At 42.4% G+C, this 15399-nt stretch overlaps 1 protein-coding gene across 11 annotated transcripts in view; it reads left to right on the top strand.

Moving 5' to 3' along the window:
• Positions 1–15399, top strand: part of LOC134540220 (semaphorin-1A-like) — a 411248-nt gene that overhangs the window by 63776 nt on the left and 332073 nt on the right. The window contains exon 2 of one of the 11 annotated variants that reach the window (XM_063382822.1): positions 9836–9860. The exons of the other annotated variants lie outside the window; for them this stretch is intronic. The gene's annotated coding sequence lies outside the window, so the exon portion shown is untranslated. The remainder of the gene's footprint in view (positions 1–9835; positions 9861–15399) is intronic. 11 annotated transcript variants of the gene reach the window in all.

Below are 15399 nucleotides of genomic sequence, written 5' to 3'. Positions count from 1 at the left end.
ACTACAACAATGTAGACAAGATAAGATAAATGTGTGGTTGTGTGTGTGTATAGGTTGATAATTCTGGACAATTAGGGCTAACCAACGAAATTAATTGTGCTTTAACTATTTAACATAATTATTTTTATGAGGAATTTTATATTACATCGTTTTTAAAGTGAAAGTGGCCTTAAAAACTCCTTAATTTTTGATTGCACAAGAGGGTACGGAGCATGCAGTATTATTGTAACTCTCACGGCTACGGAATGTTCAGGTTGTATCTATAATGTTCTTACTGTCAGGCGCACAAACCCGCGCCCCTGGCGGCTGCGGGAGGAAGCTCGCTCGAGCAGGCGCGCCTCGTAGCGCCTCGTAGCGCCTCGTAGCGCCTCGTAGCGCCGCGGAACCCCCGCACGTAGCCGAGATGGATGGCGCGCGCCGAACCTCCGCGCCGCCGAGTTTAACAGAAGAAAAAAAAATATCACTTTGCATGGCGACTACAAATGGCGCGGCGCGCGCGGAATAGAAGAATGCCCGTGTGGATGTGGGTCGTTCCCCCAGACCTCCTCTTGCTGGCTGAATCCCTGCTCCTCTCTGGCTCGCCCCTACTGCAACAACGAGCCAAGAGACAGCAGAGTGCCGCAGTCGAGAATTAATGTAATGTGCGGATCTTGAGAATAATCGACGCAACGTATTAATGTGGTGTTTGTTTACCTATAGGCCTATATGCCTCACTTTGATTACTGCGATGTTTTGTTTCCTGATACGACAGATAAACTGGCAAAGCGGCTTCAGAAGCTCGAAACCTGCTGTGTAAGATTTATTATCAACCTTAAATCACGAGACGATGTAACTGAGTCCTATAAGCAGTTGTTGAAATGACGAAATATGCACGCACGACGACGAGGCAGTCTAACAGCACAGCAACCTCCAAGCACAGGCTGAAGGAACGACCACTTCGCGGCTTACCTGCTGTGTGAATGTGTGGGGGGATGGTGTAATTGTTAGCTGACCATAGAAAAAAAATGGCGCGTGTACCTATGTATCGACGTTAGATGTTATACTTGCTTGCTGTGATAATGATCTAACTTTAATTTTACATGCAAATAATTAATATAAATAAAGTAATGAAAGGACAGGAGTAACATTATGAATACGGTTGGTAAAGTATATTCATTCTGATTCAAAAATCGAAATAAATGCTCAGTATTAAACAGTGATATAAGCACATGAACTTTTTAATTTTTATTTTAGTTTAATAATCGAGATGATTTTTATTTCATAATTAAAATCAATAGGCATGACTAATATTTATCATATAAATTTTACATAGATCATTTATATAAATACTCTTGAAAACTTTTATAAAAATATTTCTATCACTAATATTCACAGTACATGAATGTTTGTATTGATACGGACCAGTATTCAGCATCAGTCAGCCAAGTATAAGACTTGAAAGCACGTGCATGATGTTTATTTTTGTACGTGGCCTTTTTTTTTTATTCTGTGAAAATGTCGTCGCGTGTTGCGCGCGCGCACATCGTAAAAGATTCACCCTCGTCTTTCTTTTTTCTTTCGTAAGGCGCCTAAGCAAGTACAACTTGAAAGGAGATGGTTTGCGGGCACCAGCCTATGATGTGGCGGGGCGGGGGGAGGTGAGCGCGCAGTGGGTTGCGAGGCTCGAGGCGTGAGGCGCCGGCTTCGTGACTCGCTCTCTGCACAGCCGTGACTCACACCTGGTCCTCCCCCCTCCCCTCCTCTCCCCTCCCCTCCCCTGCTCTGCTCTGCTCTGCTCTGCTCGCAGTCGGGTCCTTACCGCAACGCCGAACGTACAATGACGCCGAAAACCGTAACGCCGAATGCCAAATTGACCGCAACGCCAACAGCTAGAAAACTGCTGTGTACCACAACGCCGAAATACAGTAACGCCGAAAAATTTTGCTGTGGTGAAGGGGATGGGGGGGGGGGGGGGGGGGCGGCGGCACAAGAGCAAAATGAAAAAAAAAAAAACAACTGAATGAATTTGTGCGCTAACCTTACCTAACCTAACCTAACCTTTGTGGCAGTCCTGCAATGACATTTTTCGGCGTTACTGTGTTTCGGCGTTGTGGTACACAGCAGTTTTCTAGCTGTCGGCGTTGTGGTCAATTTGGCATTCGGCGTTATGGTTTTCGGCGTTATTGTAGGTTCGGCGTTGTGGTGCGTCCCCGGCCGAGTCGAGCCGCAGTGGTGCCGACCACGGCTTGGACCGAGCTCTTGCTGTACAAACAAAATTAAATAATTTATTTTTAAATATAATATATTAATAAGTTTTAAAGCGAGGTCTAATTCCACTCTAATAACAACAATAGTTCGCTCATAATGTTTCTTGTGATTTACAGAGACTATATATATATATATATATATATATATATATATATAGGCCTACTAATCAATAGCTTATCATTAAAGTTATCTGATTAAGTTGTAAATTATACTCAGATAAAATGCTCCTCTAAAATTAAATTAGTTGGTAAATTGTGTTTCGAAGTGTAAATAAAAGAGGATATTAAATAAATTAATAATTTTAAAATTTGCTATTCTGCGGGAAATCTGTGACTAATGTAAATTCCCATTCTATGGGAAACACCCCCCATTGTGTGTAGAATCCTCTTTCTGTGGGTAAATATCCGTTCTGTGTTAAAGTCCCAGTCAGATGTTCAGATCTACTGGACTTCAGTTCTTCGATGTGGCGTAGTTTTATAAAATGGCTGAACCGTGCCAAACAGTCCCGACGAGCTAGTGTGTCTCCAAGCCCGTGACTGACACGTTCCAGCCAATTGCCACACCGTCGAGACTTCTGTCAATCAAGAGTGCACTGGTTCTCGCTTGTGTCCAACATTGTCAAATATAACGTACAGTTCCAAGTTGTAGGTGTACGTACACCTGGTGTTGCAAGCAGTGATGTTCTTGCTCCAGACACGTTACCGCCGCGGCGCATGGCTAGGCCAATTAGGAGCAAGTTGCGAGGCAGTAAGTAGTGCAGTTCCGAAACATAACTTATTTCCAGTGGCTGTTTCCCTTGATATCGGTCGGTGGTCTTCGTCTTAATCATGTTAAAAAAAACTTTAATTAAGGAAGAACGTCGGCTGCAAATTACCCTAAGATCTTCTTGAATGTACTCGTGTTTGTTTTACGTACCTGGAACATGAACCTTTTGTATTCATCTTCCACTATTATCAAAACCTACAAAGTGTTAAGGAAAAATTAATCAGTTTTCTTGCTTCGATGTAGGTAAGTTTTTACCCTGAACACGAAAGAACAAATAACGAGAGCAACTTAGTTTATACAAAGATCCAGGTACCGTATCAGGTATCGTTTGTTCGATGTTCATTGTTACTTGATAAGTACGAAAATTTACTGTAACTTAACAGAAGTTGGGTTTATAAACTACGCCAGACGCAAATACGTGACGCGAGCATTTGCCAATAATTGTCAACTTGCGTTCAATTTTGCGTTCTCGCCTTCTGTATTATTTGTAGTGACGAGTTCCAAAAAACTTGTAAAGATGCAGAAGTTATGTGCATAGATCTCTGTGATTTTATTTTAATCACAAGCACCACTTATATTATCTGGTGTCAAATAATAACTTGAAAAGTACTGGACGATTATTTCCCACATAAGATTACAAAAGTATTTTCGTTGCCATAATGTTGTTACCATATGTATCGAACAGGATATATTGTTCATACTGTACATATTGTTTGCCATCTTATCGGACTGACTTGAAAACAACTCGATGTTGTAACTGTATGTGGTCGCAGCCTTTTCGCAGGGAAGTGACCTCGCGTGGCGCGTGTCTAGTCAGCAGCTTCGTGCTTCGCCGGTGCTCCCCTGCGCTCCTTCCCCTCTGCCCCTGCCCCCCGCCCGCTGCAAGCAACACCCCGACACGACCGCCTAGAGCAGCTCGTAGCTCGTAGCTCTGTGTTGTTTGCTACAGTCGCACGCACTGCCCGCTGGGTAGTGCAGTCTTGTTCCTCGCTTCCACCCTCTCCCGGATAGTCCTCGCTGTTGCCTCGTCGCAACTGCTTGTCGGCCTCCTTTCCTTTCCGCCCTTACAACGACGGGGCCTTCCCGGGGCTTAGTGAACAGTTTCAAACACAAACACAGCATGCGTATCGTTAGTTTTCGTTGTTCCTGCCTCTAAGCTATTTAAACACGCTGTTGTCGGTTTCGCAGTTGCAAAACAAAATAATTAAATTCAAGTTGGTAAAAAACACCAGGCGACGTAATTGCAACAAAAACAGTTTCGTACGGGATACCTACTTTAAATAATGTTTGATTTTATACTACGGCAGGCCCTCAAAATTTACCTCGCTTTAATTCACGCAAAATCGTCTTTCAAACTATATAGCGGATAGACCGTATTACTTCCAATCAGTTCAAACTGTCATGAATTAATTGTAGCATCCAGATTGAAACTGGCTAGTTATTTTTTTTTATCATATGTACTTCATCGCCTTATGCTGGAGACATTATTGGGCGACCGCCTACGAATACCAATCATAAAATAAATAAATTCCCGAGGTTATAAGCCATGTATACTGACCTGAACACCGGAGCAGTGATAAGTGGCTCTCGCGTAAATGCGTAACGAGAAAGGCTCTTGAGAAATATGTTTTTTTTTTTTTTTTTTTTTTTAATTTTCAAACGTTTGTAGAAAACAAGAATGATGATTAGCATTCTTTACAGTCTTTGAGTTTTTTTTGGTATTGTTATTGCGCACTCAAATAACCGTTTAGTGACTAAGTATATATGCAAACTAGTTAGTTAAAAATTATTCATATAACAAACACTCGAGTTTAATATGCGCTAAATATTTATTAAAAACACAAATTTATTTTAATGTTATGCAAAGAAAAAATATTTCTGATATACATACGATAAAAATATTTGACAAATAAATTGTTTTTAACGAAGAATCTCTAGAAAAAAACGTGTGAGAATTCTCATACCATAATCCTTAATGAATTATAAAGACGTAATTCACGTAATCGGAATTGATTTTCAGTGATAAAATTGCCTATTTACTTACATTGCGAAGTCAGTCAAATTCTAAAAGCAAAATAATGATTAAAAACCCACAAATTAGAAGAAGTAAAAAAGCTCTTCTTTAACTTCTAGCACCATCTTTTGGTAAATAATTCAAATGCACGTCTTAAACACATAACAAAATAATATATACCTATACACAAATGTAAATGTGTGTAAAACAAGTGCGTCTACCTGCAGAGTGCCGGCCGTCGCAAGCTGGCATTCTGCATCTTACAGCGCTACAGAGGCAGTGAGTCAGTGTGAGCTTTTATATGTGTAAATAAAAATGTAATTGTTCGATTGTTCTAAATATTAAATCTCCAGAAGTTCTTCACCGATTGCTTTGGATATTTGACACATCGTTGCATTCCAATATGCGCGTGTTTTTGTATAATAAAAAAGGATTCAAAAATAAAAATGAGCGTTTGTAACTCAGTACAAGTCACAGAAGTGAAACTTGGCAATTCAAACCTCGATTCGCAAGTGCTCTATTTATAACTCTTTGGCGTCAGAAACGTTTCAAAACAATGTTTCACAAAAAAGGCGTTAAAATTCGGCCTTGGATATTGTAATTGAAATTTTACTCTCATCGTGCTCAAAGGTTTTACTTCGTACAGCTGGTGTATGTGTGTGTATATGTGTATATATATATGTATATATAATTATTGGATGTTGGTATGTATTACGTGATAAACACCGACACCGTTTGACCGATCACCATGAAAGTTGGCACATCGAAGTGTTTTTTAACGGAGGACGTTTTTAATGATATCCTTTTTTTTGTAACTCGCCGCTAGATGGCGCTGCAGCGCATCAACTTCTAAACTTTTCAACCGATCGCCATGAAAATTTATATAATGTGATTTTTAATGTCGTTAATCCTCAATAACAACAAATAGTGATTGTGACTGTGACTAGTATTTGGTGAGTGCGTTTAAAATGGAAAACCATTAAAAACGCTTCATAGATTCTAGATTACGTACAAATAGTCCATTTTAAATATACAGAGGTAAATAAACGAACACTGGCAGACAACGTCTGCTGGGTGCTGCCAGTTACAGTCCATAAACTATTTCGTGATGGCAACAAGTGGCTCACCATCCAAAGCAAGTGTTGTTGTCGCCAATAAGTAGGCACACCTGTATTTCGCGAATACATTTCGTTTCAAGGTATTTCACAAAATACTGTAGCTTTTCTCCTGTGGTTATTGGCTGAGGTCGGTGAGAGGTGTCGTCCCGCTCTTGACGGGGCCAATGAGAATGTGGTCACCGTACTGCTGCACCCTCACAATTTGCCACGACTCTTAGAAAAAGCTACAGTATTTTGTGAAATACCTTGACACGAAATGTATTCGCGAAATACAGGTGTCCCTAAAATAAGCAGTCGGCAGGACCACGCGGTGGGCGGGGCGAAAGCGCAGCCCCGCCCACACGGGCGCTGACGGGGTACCAGCTCGAAGCAGGACTGGACCTTGTCGCGCGAAGCGTGGGCGCGGGGAAAGACGGGGTGGACTCGAAAAGTGAAATTGATGGACGAATCCGGCGATATTTCCCTCTTACCCCCTCCCTGACCCCCGCAGCACGTCTCCTTGATTGAACAGTTTAGTAGATGTGGCGTGCTGTGTGTCGGGGGACGCGCCTGATTGGCTGCCCCGCCGGGAGTGATGGATGGAGACGCGTGGTTGGCAGAGAGCGATCGGCCGTTCATTCGGCCGCTGATCTCGCTCAGCTGCGGGCTCCGGTTCTCCGAGGGTCGCACATCCGTCTCCGGTAGCCTCGAGTCCCGGCCAGGCGTGGATCTGGCAGCGCAGCACACACATCCGTGCAAGAACATCCCGGCACACGTTCGACCTAAAGTCCAATTCTTTCCGCACTTATAGCTTCTCAGATTCCGTGTTTCAACTCTGGAAAATCATTGGGTAGCGGCGAAACGTAGACACGATCGTTTAATAAAGCTACAAAGAAAAAAATAAATCTCATGGCGTTATGTCACGCGAACGTGGAGGCCAGCGAAAAATAACTCTTGTCGTCTCGACCATTACGACCAATCCAACGGTCAAGGACTTCGACGTTCAACCACTCTCGTTCAAAGAGTTTCCAATGGGGAGGGATAAAATTACAGAATACAAAATGCTTTACGCTCAGGAGTCGCCATGTTGCGTAGAAGGCTTTAAAAAAAAGTAGTACTCGCGCATTCGCTTAATCTAAAACTGTTTGAGTTACTTTGTGTACTTGAACCAATACACTACAACGCTTACAGTTGATACTATTTAAAATTATAACTGGGACATTAAAAAAGCAATGTCGAAAAAAAAAATCAACTAGGCGTGTGAGAAAGATGATTCGCTAGTTGCTAATTATTAGTTAACGAGCCCAACCTTTGTAGAGTTTCTGGCCGGCGAGCCAAGGACCAGCCGAGTCCAGGACTGGCTGTTGTGTGTCCCCTCGCCTCCATGCCCGCGGAAGGCAGTGGTTATCCACTGCGGTATCACCTCGTCTAGTCTGCGCCAGGCACGCCTCGGTGGCGGTGGCTGGAGACCGAGTCATAACATTACATTTAAATACGAGAGAATATTGCAGGCTGACATTTTTATTTTAAAAACTGTCTGATATTTTAATTATATATATATATATATATATATATATATATATATATATATATATTTGGGAAGTGCATGATCCTTATTGACATGTTCCAACATTTGCCCTCTTCTACAGTTTTTACAAGCAATTCTTTACAGTCCGTTACAACGTTTCCTACCCCTGACAGAATTTCCGAAGACCCGTTCAACTAGTCTGTCAATTGTTTTCGTTCATTGTCACATGCACGAGATCTGGCCTCAGAACGCACAACTTAATCGCGGCTTGATACCGCGAGAAACAAAAAAACAACGGCTCGTGTCCACCACATGTAAATATGTAATTTACTTGAAAGTTAAAACCAAACACCATCATGTGGCAGACGGCCTGAGTGTGTAGCGTCCTTCACTAGCGCTTGTTGTGAGTGAGGAGTGGGGAGCTCAATGTTCCTATACCCCTCTCCGCCATCTAGACCCCCAATCCTGTTCGTTGCACCTTTCGTTACTCTCTGCCGAGTCATCGATTCGACTTCCCAACGGCTGCAAATAAATTTGACTTCAAAAATTATAACTAAATGTTCCCAGGCGGGTGCGATTGTGGTATTCAATACGATACCGTAAGTAATACACGTTCGGTATCGTATTCTATGGCTGTAGTGTACAATATGATACCTGGATGTTAGGTTCATCAAGAAACATATTTCGTGCAAAAAGAGCTTGTGGGTGTTCCCCGCCCAAAACCCTTCAGTAAAATCAGTTTGCCATACTATTGATGATGTCATGAGAAGTACTACGGTATCGCGAGGTGGACTGGTCCCAGTTACTTCCCTGGGACACGCTGTATATCTCCCGCGGCGCAAACGGGCTGGGCGGTCGGACCAATCACGGCCCGCCACGAGCCGGCTGTCACCTCGTGATTGGGCGTGTCAAGTGGGCTTCAACTCGCCAATTGGCGTTGCTATTTTGCAATCCCTCCCCCCCCCCCCCCCCCCCCCGCCCCGTGACAGCTGCTAGCAGACGTTACGACACGTCGAGAGTTGTTTGTGCTGCCCTGGTCCATTGCCCCGCCTTGGCTCTTCGTTTTATGTTTATTACTTTTTTATTTGTTTACTATTGTACATATCGTCTGCGAGTTCACACGGTTATGCTCAGAGCTTAGCCCATTATTTATTATTTAGGATAGTTTATACGTATGATCGGTGCACTATGTAAGCGTAGAATTTTGTGTGTTGTAACCAATTTTGTCACTAAAGGTTTAATGTTATCTGCTACTTTGAATGACTTAGGAAAATATTCTTAGTTACAATGTTTGCCTGATTGTGTCACTGGCACCCACTGGAAGTCCATGTCTGGGTTGCCACAGCTGGGCAATGAATACGAAATAACTTATATATAGGGACTGGAAAAATTCGCGTGTTCAACGACCTCCAGGATAGACTCCACGAGCCTGTGCAAACGTCACCTGTTAATTGGCTACTGACTTGTGAGGCGTCTCAACTGGGAGACTCGTGATTCGATACTGCTTTGACTGAGGGCATATAATTGGCCCACAGTACTCCATATTAACAGTGAACCAATAGCAGAAGTTGCATAAAGGTTCACTTATTTGCATTTCAGCGTATCGCGAAATGAATCCGCGAATTTTTCCGGTCTCTACTTATATAGTCTCATATTTAAAAAAAAAATATGTTTCCTTAATACCTGAAATTAGCAAGAAACCAAACATTCAGCATGGTGTTTGAAGGTTAAGTCTGACAAGACACACAGGCATAGCTGTTAGCGTTTCTTTAAATCATGCAGAATATTACTGTCTTTAAATTTAGCCCGTGTTAATTCAGTTAGAGAAAAATAACTTTTTATTATCATTGAAAAATGTAATCCTTAAGATGTTCAAAATAGTAAAAAAATTGTACAGAATTCGTACATAAAGTGCTTGCAGTTTTTTTTGTAGTGAAACTTCATGACGTGCAGCAGGGTAAGTTTGAGTCGATGAATCATATTGGCATAACGGAATGTGCCAAAAGAGACAAACAGTGTTGCAGGTATGTGTTTTATCGTTGAAGTGAGTTTTTGAGGCGGAACTCCTAACGCTCGGAGCAGCCACGTACCCATTTTTTAAATCTCCGTTTTGGGCTGAGTGTTTCCCCCGCCTGTCTGTTCGCTGCATCGGCCGGTGTTAACGTGTTGTTTGTTCTGTTCCAGGTGAGTGCGGGGTCGGTGGGCAGGGGTGAGTAGAGTAGTTGGATAATTAATTGCGCGCCTTCAGGCTACGACGTGAAAGAAAAGGGCTTTTGTTTTCAGTTTGTGCTTTTACAGGTTTTCTATTTTTTTCTCCCCCGGTTGAGCTAATTATTATTTTTTTTTTATCTTGCTGAAGGAATGTGTTTGATACGGGATCCCCCTCGGAACAAAAAAACACGCGATTAGGAGGTTCCATTTTAATTCCAGTCATAAGCCGCCTTATCCAAAAAAGCATGCTAGATATTGAATCTATTAATTTTCTGAAATTTTTATAGCTTTTAACTTATATAAAAAAACTTTTTTCTTTGTTTCAAATCTGTTTTAATGTTAAGATGTTACTGGGCCGAGACTATCTTGCTCATTGATAGAATGCTGGCAGTGATGGCACCCTCCTTATTCTTTACAATTAAGCACAGTATGTTGGAGGAAATTATTTTACACGTATAGTTTTATATCAATTGCAAGTCTTAATTGAAGAAGACGCTATCGCAAAATTCGACGTTTTATCTCAAGCAAATTCAATTTTATTTAAAAACTAAGTATAATTTAAAATTTTTAAGTTTCGTGGGAACGTACCACCCTTAATGTTAAAGTTAGGCCATAATTTGGTTTTGCTGCCTCATTTCGCACGACGAATCAGCGCTATTGTAGTTGTGACTAGTGTCGCTCGCAGCTGCTCCGAACACGCTGCAACAAGCGGACACTGGACTGCTCACAAACACGAGTTCAGCTGTGCCACTGAAGGAAATGTGAATTACTGGAATATTAACACAAATAATTACTGTTGCCGTTACAAAAAAAGTATTTTTTTTTAAATTATACTTTAGGCGTGTTATGAAAAAAAAAAATTATGAGAGTGAATTTTTAAGATGCGCGCGCACCATGCAATGAAATTTTCACAGGATGAAAAAAGGCTACATACAAATAAATAATCTATGTGCTTTCAAATGTTATACTTTAGTGATTGATATTGAATACTGGTCCATATAATTAAAAAAAATTATTTATTGTAAAAATTAGTTATAGAAATTGTGTTTATAAACTTTTTCATGTGTTTTTAAATAAGTGAGATTATGTTCCTGTATGTATAATTTATTTGCATGGTAAATTATTATTTAATAAATAATTAAAATTAATTATTTAGAATAAACATTCAGCACATGTATTGATTTTCATTGTTAGTTAAAATAACTCAAATTTTTACTGAATTAAATAATTATATTTATACACGTGTTTATATTGCCATTGGATACTGAGTATTTAATTAATTTTATTGAATTTATACTTCCCCAACCGTACGGTTAGTTCTCCTTTACGCCAAGTAAGTACACAAGTAGGTACACGCTTCCATAAAAAAAAAAAAAAAAAAAAATTCAAAATAGTGGGGTTTCCCACCATGCAGTGCTGTTTGTCGTGTTTCCATTTACGGACTGCCACAGCTGCGAAAACAAATGAGGAACTTGAAAGATAATTATTTTTTAATACTCAAAACTAATAGTTTCTGAAATGGCACATGGAGAAGGCGTGGACACACACAACACTAAAGCGAGCGACGCAGTGGCCCCGACATGGAGCGACCTGTTTGCCAGTAGAACTGAACCTGTCGGAACTGCGAGTCTGTGCCGGACGCAATCGGCGCGCTTTGACCGTGCAACTACTGTGCATATTCCAGTTTCACTGCATTACTTGTGCATTGGAATAGCGTCTGTTCCCGGCAAACAGGGCCGCCTAGAAACATGGTAGGGTGAGGGGGGGGGGGGGGGGAGGGGTGGCAAACCCCACGGGCCCAGGAATCTCAGTAGGACAAACAATCACAAGCCTGAAGCCTGTTGCGAAGAAATCCACCGGGAACCTTATAACGCAGGAGCATGTATTTTTTCGAGGAAATACATCCAGACTACCTGAGAGTTAAAAACACTGTTGCATCGCATGTGTTTTTCGTGATTGGATGAGTTCTTTCAAGCACACGTGTGCTGTTACGACGCCAATCACAATGATTCAGTGCGGGAGCAAACGAGGAGACTGCGAGACATCGAGGGCCAGGTAGCCGCCGGACTGGCGCCAGTCAGCCGTGGTCAGCTCTCCCGCCTGCAGCCCGCGAGCAAACAGCCCCTACCCCCTACCCCCTACCCCCTACCCCCTACCCCCTACCCAGTACCCTCCACCCATCCGAGCCCACAACCACACCTCACTGCGGACACTTCTCGTGTTCTCACCAAGTAAAGCTTGGCGTGTAACCTCAAGCGGGTTTTCAATCCTGTTATAACATCAACGAATCTCATGATGCGTAAGTCCTATTAGCGAGAAGGAAAAATAATGGGTGTGGGTACTTACGTACGCGCGTTAGAGGTTATACCTACTTAGCATAGTAAAAAAACTAACTAATAGAAATTAAATAGTAAAAGTAATGGAGTGATTTTATAAATACGATTACTAAAAAAAGTATAAATCCAATAAAATTAAAAAAAAACCTTCATTAACTACTAAATATTCGATATTAATATAAACACGAGTATAATATTAATTATTTATTTAGTAAAATAATCCAATAAAATAGTAATTATAAATGTAAACCAATGAGTATGCTGAATATTTATTCTAACTTATGAATTTAAATTATTTGTCAAATAATGTAATAATTTATGTTTGAAACAAAATATTCATACGAGAACACAAACTCGCTTTTATGAATAAACTTGAAAACACTTTTCAAAAAGTTTATAAACACAGTTTCTATCACTAATATTCACAATAAATAAATGTTTTAATTATACTGACCAGTATTATATATCAATCACTAAAGTATAAGATGTAAAGCCTCATGTAATTTTTATATTTTTTGGAGCCCTTTTTTCATCCCGTGAAAATTTTTGTTGCACGGTGCGCGCGCATCGTAATAATTCATTCTCATTTTTTTTTTTGATAACGGGCCTAAAGAAGTGTAACTTCAAAAACAAAACCACAAAACGTTCGATGCCTGGACCACCAAGTCCACCCCCCCCCCCTCCTCCCCCCCTCCCCTAGCCAGCTAGCGGTCTTGCTCTTCTGCCCGCCTGTCCTGATAACGACCTGGAAGGCGAGAATCGATCTATCGACGATTACCATTGAGTCTGGATTGGGTATATTTCCCCCTGGCTATTTTTACGTGTTCCCGCCCCTCGAGTCAGCTCAGCAGGAGGGGGGGGGGGGGGGGGCGCCAGGCAGTTGCGGTCGCGTGAAATCGTAACGCGGCCGCTATTTGGAGGAGTGGAGCCGAGTGGTTATGAAGAATGCAGGCGGCGGTAGAGCTTTTGAGGTCGCACACCGTGTAACACAGTCTGCCGAGCCTCGCCCCGGGTGGCAGACGACAGTGTGGATCTGCCAATCAGATGTCTCCGCCGTCGTGACGTCAGTTGTCGCTCCGCAGGCGCAGTGAAACTTAACTCGCGAGACGTCCAACTGCCTGGTCCATTCTTCGGGCGACAGGAGTTCTCTTTGGTAGGGCCGTGTATTTTTCTTCGGAATAAATATTGTCACTTGTCTGTGTGTTAAAACACTGTAGCATCGCCCGTGTTTCGTGATTGGCTGCGTTTCGTTAAGGCCTACGCCCACTGTCGGCGCACGAATCACCTCTGTTCTGTGCGGAAGCAAGTGCGTCCTGATTGGCTCCTGCAGTCGGCCGCCAATCACAGGGAAGAACCGCTGTCGTTGGCATACCTCGTTGCAGTTTAATGGCTGTTCGGATTTTTTTTTCTTGCTAAAAAAACCACTTGCCCTTACTCATTAACCCAAGATAATTCAAATAAATTGTTAGCCAATAGCGGAAATCAAACAACTTTTAGTATAAGTCTATGTTTCATTACTTACATGAGGGCGCAAACGTCCACAATGATAAGCGTACAATAGTTTTCACGCGCCTTTGACGACCATAATCCAGTTATTAACATGTTTTCGAGGGCCCGAAGGCCAACGCACCCGCCTACCACCCCTCCCAAATGTGCGCCCTTTAAGGGTAGATTGGGAGTCTGCTTACTGATCTGGAGAATACAGAGCTCTTTCCACTGAAACTTCCAGATCCAGGAAAACATGCCCCCTCCACCACTACAGTACGTAGTGGTTTCATAGGGACCTGTAGACCAAAATCCCCACATGGAGCTACATGCAGGTAAGGGTTTAAGACAGGTGCTTCCACAGCCCAGCGAGCCCCACATTCACCGGACATGCTTCAGCAGACTGCTACCCATTAGTCATCCAGGTCTTTCCAGTACTACGACCAACTTTTGGTCTCGTCGGCAGACTGTTCGCCGGTAGTTTGACCAGACCACCGCGCTTCAGAGTGCAGCCACGAGGTGTCCTCGTCGCCTCGGAAAACCCTCCGACCCGCCGTACCTCGGCCCGGCGGGTTTACAGCCGATTAAGGCCCGGATGCAACTGCACCCCTCCGGCGACGACCGCCATCAACCCCGGCTGGAAAATGGCAATCACAGTGCCCGGGCAGGAAGCACCTGGGGGTTGCCTCAGTACATCCACCGACTACAAGGCTAAAGGGGAAACCTCGCCGTGCAGTTATCCAGTTATTAACAGGATAAATTTTGAACTGATTGATGTAAATGAAACCCCCTATTCTCCGTTCACTCTTAGCTGAGTTCTGAAATAAACAAACACCGCCGTATCACTGCGCCGCGTCAGCAAGTGATAGGCTGAATTCATCTGGCGCGCCAAGCACTAGTTGCAACACACACACTTCAGTACAGTCGGTGCTAATAAAATAACGGAGACGTAATATAACAGGAAGCACCGTAGTACTTTGTTCACCGTAGGTGGTTCATTTGCGAAGAAAAAACTATGCAATTTACGCCTAATAGCCGTCTTCACAAAATCATCACAAGTTTTTATAACAGGATACTCAAGTTTCCTTTTCTTCCCGGAAGATGTAAATGTCCCGGTGTCCTGTAATTATTTCCTTGCACGAAGCACACTGCTCTTCGAAACACGCCTAAATTCCTCAGTTAAACTCGCGATATCGTTCACACGACAATCCGTATATTTGTCTGAAAATCGCGATATCGTTCACACGACAATCCGTATATTTGTCTGAAAATGTTTTAAAAACATTCAACACAATAGTTTTCTGTGCGCTTTTCAAAGGCTTTCCCGTTCTGTGTTCTATAAAACTCGGTCCGACGTCAGCCATAACAAACCGTGCGCGCGCGAATCCGAAATGCAACTGTTGCGCCGGGCATCAACTGTACACTGTACAGTACCTTTTGTCTATGCCACCGTACACACGGCGTCTGCTAACATAATTGTAATTACATACTTGCTGACACATTAAACTGTATTGGAAATTAATGATGAATCGCTATAATGCTATACATCAACAATTGTTATAAAAAGACAGTGTAAAAATACTTACAAATGGTACGTAACCAAGGGACTATTTCTTGCGCACGAATAATGTGCGCGGCGGCCGGCAGCCAATGAAAATATTTGTTTACAAGAGGCTTTGTTTATTCCAATACTCAGGTAAGAGTGAACGGAGAATA

This window comes from Bacillus rossius, chromosome 16, assembly GCF_032445375.1.
Source record: "Bacillus rossius redtenbacheri isolate Brsri chromosome 16, Brsri_v3, whole genome shotgun sequence".
NCBI lineage: Eukaryota > Metazoa > Arthropoda > Insecta > Phasmatodea > Bacillidae > Bacillus > Bacillus rossius.
Note: the sequence above shows the minus strand (reverse complement) of the source record. Positions and strands in the feature narration are given on the sequence as shown.